This window comes from Erinaceus europaeus, chromosome 10 (genome assembly GCF_950295315.1).
Source record: "Erinaceus europaeus chromosome 10, mEriEur2.1, whole genome shotgun sequence".
In the NCBI taxonomy this organism is placed as follows: domain Eukaryota; kingdom Metazoa; phylum Chordata; class Mammalia; order Eulipotyphla; family Erinaceidae; genus Erinaceus; species Erinaceus europaeus.
The window spans coordinates 108,154,169-108,160,168 of record NC_080171.1 but is presented as its reverse complement, the minus strand read 5'-3'; the positions used below and the strand labels follow the sequence as shown (position 1 = coordinate 108,160,168).

The 6,000-nt window shown below is 44.6% G+C and overlaps 1 protein-coding gene across 2 annotated transcripts in view; it reads left to right on the top strand.

Moving 5' to 3' along the window:
* Positions 1-543: 543 nt before the first annotated feature.
* Positions 544-6,000, top strand: part of FANCC (FA complementation group C) — a 192,669-nt gene continuing 187,212 nt past the window's right edge. The window contains exon 1 of one of the 2 annotated variants that reach the window (XM_007539871.3): positions 544-1,012. The gene's annotated coding sequence lies outside the window, so the exon portion shown is untranslated. Of the gene's footprint in view, positions 1,013-1,056; positions 1,159-6,000 lie in introns of those variants that run through there. The other variant, XM_060200477.1, reaches the window with a different exon arrangement.

Genomic DNA, 6,000 nt, shown 5'->3' with positions numbered 1-6,000 from the left:
CCTAATCTCAGGCTTTTTTTTTTTTCGGGTAAAATGGATATTCCTTAATAATAATAATTTAAAAAGTTAAGGGTCTTAATCCTTTTCCTATTTGCAGGCGCTGCCTCGTACCTTTTTTTTTTTTTTTTAAAGAGCATTCTGAAAATGTAGGATCCTGACGCTGATTAATTACGTTTCTCATTTTAAGGGCAGACTCCTCAAATTATTCTTTACAGCCCTAACGTCTTAAGAAACAATAACGTTCAAAAACAAAAACAAAACAAGTCCATCAGCGAGACAAACGAATGCTGCTGATATACAGGAGAATTTATAGGGAAAAAAAAAGCTACTTTTCCGTTTATTCTGGCGTGGCATTGATCTGAAACCTGCAAACACCGCGGCTGATGGGGAGGGAGCGTGGTCCCCAAGCAAAGACCACGGGCGTGATGGCACCGCAAGGAAATCATGTTCTGGATCTTATTCCAAGGTTCTGCGCCATCCACCCCCCTCCCAACAAAGACTCCATTTTTCCCGAAGAAGGGACTCTCCACCTTGATTCTTCTGCATTTGGAACAGAATCTTGAAATAACTCGGCAGCAAGCAGACTAAAGCCCCGGCCTTTTTCTCACCGGGTCCTTCCAGGGTCTAGTGCTCTCCCCCCAACACTGCAGCACAGACGCCGGGAGAAAGAGGCAGCCCCGAGACCCCGCACGCTCCGGACCGACTCGGGGCTGCCCGCCCGGCCGCCCCGCCTCCGGGGACCCCGAGTCACCGGAATTTTCCCGCGATGACGCGGGGCGCGCGCACCAGGTCCCAGAGTGCATTGCGGGTACGTGTGTGTGCACGCGCGCGTGCGCGAGCCTCCACTGCCGAGAGAACGCGGGAAAATTCCAAAAAAGTTAAAAAACAAAATAATTAAAAAAAAAAATCCAGCACGAGGCCAAACTCTTATTTTCAAGCCACAAAACCTAGGCCTTGGCGTCCTTTCCGCTACTGGCCAAATTGCTGAAGCAGCTCTGGCGCGGACCACCCGGTAAGCAAAAAGCCGCAGAAAGAGCAACGGAGGCTGCTTTCCTCAGGGTTTGGCCCACACGTCAGCCTGGGCTGGGGCTGGGGCGGGGGGATGAGAATGGGAAGGAGGGAAGACTCGCGAGAACGCCTGTGGCTCCCGGTGACTAGGTGAGTGAGCGGGGATAGCGCGGCGTGGAGGGGCTGAGCCGGCTAGGTGGGATGTTGCGTGAGGGGGCGCCAGCCTGCTCGGGGGCGGGGCTAACGCGCGGGGCGGGGCTTACTCGGGGCGGGGCTTCATTGGGGGCGGGGCTGGGTGTGCTTAGCGCAGGGGGCGGGGCCGGCGCAAGGGTCACGCGGAGGGAATCCCCGAGCGGTGGGAGCGCGGAGTTGGGATTTTGGTTCTTTTTGTTCATTGAGCCGGGCAGCTATGTCTTAGAAGAGGAGCAAAGGTGAATTTCTTTGCCCCGGACCCGTGGAAGCTGTGGAAAGCTCGCCTCTTTTCAACCCGTCAGTCCCTACAGCTGGCCACATGCTCTCCTCCCATCGTCGACTCCCCCCCAATCCGCCAGTGAACTGGGGGTGGGGGCGCCCACAGAGAAGACCTAGGGCGCCACGGTTACACCTCCCGCCCTCCAGGCTTCCCCCTCCCCAAAGAGTGGCCTCTTTTGATGGGCAACCCTCTTTCCTAGGAGTATGAATTTGAATGCATGCCTGGCCAGGTTGCTTCCAAAGATTTTAAGGGATTATTTATTTATTTGGGGGTGGGTGGGTGGGTATCTGCTTTCACACACACATTATTTTAATATGGGCAAGTTTGCAAGCAGTTCTCTGGTCTTGCACGTGGTTGGAGCTCCAAAGGGGAGAAAATGTGGAGCTTTAGAAATGTGAGGAATTTGGTGCCAAAATTCTAAGAAAAGAGTCCCAGGAGGGAATTTTCCTCGCAAAGACCCCTGGTTTTGCCCATTCTGGACTATTAGAGAAGAGCCGGCTCCAGGTTTCATTCTAACCTGTGTCCCACTTGATGCATTTTAACTATAATGTGATGATTATTTATCAGATGAGCAAGGCACTTAGTGCCACCCAAGATAAGCTATTTAAGGATGTCAGTTAACTTCAGTGATATGCACATCAGAACATTTTCAAAGTGTGGAAGGTGTTAGAAATAATAATAATAATAAAATAATAAATAATAATAATAATAGAAATAGAAATAATAATAATAGAAATAATAATAATAATAATAAAATGTATACCATGTGTTTGGATCATTTGTTACGTATACTTAAAAAACATGTTCATTGTGACTTTATTCATAAAACCATAAATTAAGCACTACCTATTATATATATGAAAAATGCACCAAAGTTTGCCTTATTAACTACTTTTTTTTCATTGTTCGCTCATATCCCCGTTGACTCCTTTAAAAATGTACTCCAGAAATGAAAGGCAAATATCTATGCTGGAATTTTCTTGTCTTATAATAAAAATACTAATTTGATGAACTGAAAATAGAAAATAGGATACTGCATCTATGTGAAACTGTTCATATATATTTTTAAGTAAATGGTATTTTTTTAAAATTTTTTACTTATAAAAAGGGGTACAACTTCGCACAATTCCCACCACCAGATCTCTATATCCCACCCCCTCCCCTGATAGCTTTCCTGTTCTTTATCCCTCTGGGAGCATGGACCCAGGGTTATTGTGGGTTGCAGAAGGTGGAAGGTCTGGCTTCTGTAATTGCTTCCCTGCTGAACATGGGCGTTGACAGGTGGATCCATACTCCTAGTCTGTCTCTCTCTCTTTCCCTAGTAGGGTGGGTCTCTGGGGAAGTGGAGCTCCAGGACACATTGGTGGGGTTGTCTGTCCAGGGAAGTCTGGTTGGCATCATGGTAGCATCTGGAACCTGGTGGTTGACAAGAGAGTTAACTAACATACAAAGCCAAGCAAATTGTTGCTCAGTCATGAAGCTAAAGGCTGGAATAGTGCAGATGAAGAGTTGGGGGGGAGGGAGGGAAGTCCTCCATTTTGTAGATAGCTAGATAGCTAGTAGGCATATTTTAGTTGAATTCCAAAGGGCCTGTGGCTATACTAGTTTTTTTTTTTTGTTTTTTTTTTTGCCCCTGAGCCTGAAATTTGATATGCTAGTAGATCCAAGTTATTGTCTGGGGAGATGATGCCATGGCTGGAAAAAGGATCAGAAAGCTGGCTCAGGCAAGAGAGTAGCTCCCTAATATGGGAAAGGTGTATAAATATTATTGACTGTAAACCCCATCGATTTGATGTGACCTGGGGCTCATAATTAGCTTAGGAGCCTGTGAGTAAATGCTATTTTTTTTTTTTTTTTTACGAGTAGCAAGTAGTTCCAGTAACAGTTACACAAATTTTGTATTTATGAAAACCAGCTACACAGAGGCCAGGCTGAATAGTAGAAAGTTGAATTGGGAGTCGGGTGGTAGCCCAGCGGGTTAAGTGCATGTGGCTCAAAGCACAAGGACCAGTGTAAGGATCCCAGTTCAAGCCCCTGGCTCCCCACCTGCAGGGGAGTCACTTCACAGGCGGCGAAGCAGGTCTGCAGGTGTCTTTCTCTCCCCCTCTCTGTCTTCCCCTCCTCTCTCCATTTCTCTCTGTCCTATCCAGCAACAGCAATGGCAACAACAACGTTAGCGGCAACAACAACGTTAGCAACAACAATGATAAACAAGGGTGACAAAATGGAAAAAATGGCCTCCAGGATCAGTGGATTCGTGGTGCTGGCACCGAGCCCCAGTGAAAACCCTGGAGGAAAAAAAAAAAAAAAAGCAAAACCAAAAAACAAGATGGGGTGGGTGGAGTAGGGTAGGGTGGGGAGAGACAGAGAGGAAGAAGGAGTAGTCAGAGTATCTTGAACTGTTTGTGGGAACTATGGAGGGGTGTGTGTGTGTGTGTGTGTGTGTGTGTGTATGTGTGAGAATTCTGGGGTGGGTACAGTGTGAGGGTATACCACTGTAATTTTACAGTCTAATAAACCATTTTTAAATCACTAATAAAAAGTAGATTTTCCTTTGTCCCCTTATACATTTCTAGTTCAACTTTTATCTTAAATGTGTATGCCTTATTTTCCAGTTTTCCAGCTCCTTTCTTTCTTTTTCTTTTCACCAGAGCACTGCTCAACCCTGATTTATGGTAGTGCTGGGGATTGAACCTTGGAGCCTCAGCCATGAAAGTGATTTTGCGTAACCATTACGCTGTTTCCCCAGCCTGGACATTTCCAATTTCTAATGAGACTTGCGTTTTTATTTGAAAGCTATTAGCTGTGTGTAATGATAGACCTTGAGAATAAGTAATCACATGTTAACAGTATTAACAGCATGACATTTTATTTAGCAAGTGGTATTTTCTGACATTTGGTTCCCAGAAGAATATCCTGTTTTTTAATTTGATCAGCATCATTAGATTTCATGGTCATTATACTACAGCGTTTGGCAAAGCTAGTGAAAATTCACTTGCTGGTAAGTGTTCTTAAGAATTGTTATTTTTTGAAACTTTTTGGCACCTACAGATTCTTTTTTTTTTTTTTTTTTATGAAATACTGTGATGAGATTATTTTTGTGGTGAAGTTGAGTAGTTTTCAATAAGATAAATGTAATGGAAAATATCTTGCATTTTGTTTGTGTGAAACTTGTGATACTCTTTCACAGACAGTAAAAGCTAGATATATATGTTATTATTTAAAGTTTCTGGTGTCTTTGCTCACATGTCCCCGAAATATGTGCCAATGTATTGCACCCATATAACATATGTCTAATACTGTATCATGTCCTTTAGTTCTGAGAGAATTTTCTGATTTGTTTCCTTTTAAAACAATTTGAGTTTTTAAAAGGATTGTCTGTTCTTTTTTTATATTTATTTATTTATTTTCCCTTTTGTTGCCCTTGTTTAACATTGTTGTGGTTATTGATGTTGTTGGATAGGACAGAGAGAAATGGAGAGAGGAGGGGAGGACAGAGGGGGAGATAAAGACACCTGCAGACCTGCTTCACTGCTTGTGAAGCAACTCCCCTGCAGGTGGAGAGCCTGGGCTCGAACTGGGATTCTTACTCCGGTCCTTGCGCTTTGCCCCAAGTGCACTTAACCTGCTGCGCCACCCCACCCCTACTCCCGGATTGGCTGTTTTTAAGACAAGTGATAATGGGACACAACATTAAAAGTATTCTTTTTAAAAAAAAATATTTATTTTCCCTTTTGTTGCCCTGTTTTTTTTTTTTTTTAATTGTTATTGATGTCGTCATTGTTGTATAGGACAGCGAGAAATGGAGAGAGGAGGGGAAAACAGAGGGGGGAGAGAAAGATAGACACCTGCAGACTTGCTTCACCACCTGTGAAGCGACACCCCTGCAGGTGGGGAGCCGGGGCTCGAACCCGAATCCTTAAGCTGCAGGTCCTTGTGCTTTGCACCATGTGCGCTTAACCCTCTGCGCTACTGCCCGACCCCCATGAAATATTCTTATATTTGGTCAGAAATATCTTTGGCTACTTCTTTTTTTTTTTTTTTTTCTGCCTTCCAGGTTATCAATGAGGCTTGGTGCCTGCACTATGAATCCACTGCTCCTGTGGCCACTCCCTCCCCCCATTTTTTCGATAAGAAAGAGAGAAATTGAGAGAAGAGGGGGGAGATACAGATAGAGATGGAGAGATAGACACCTGCAGACCGGCTTCACCACTTGTGAAGCGATCCCCGGCAGATGGAAAGCTGGGGGCTTGCACGGGATCTTTGCATGGTCCTTGAACATTGTACTATGTACTCTGTGCTTAACCCGGTGTGCCGCCACCCAGCCCCTTTGGCTGCTGTTTGTTTCATTGCTTCAGTGACTATGAGCAGATGACTGTACATTATTTTAAAATTTTGTTGAGGTACTACTGATCTACAGTGAGCTGTACATATATGTCAGAACAATAACTGGAAGGTGAAAATTTTCATTTTTTGGTAAGTTAGTGCCATACACATGCATGGCTTCACTGCTTTGGCTG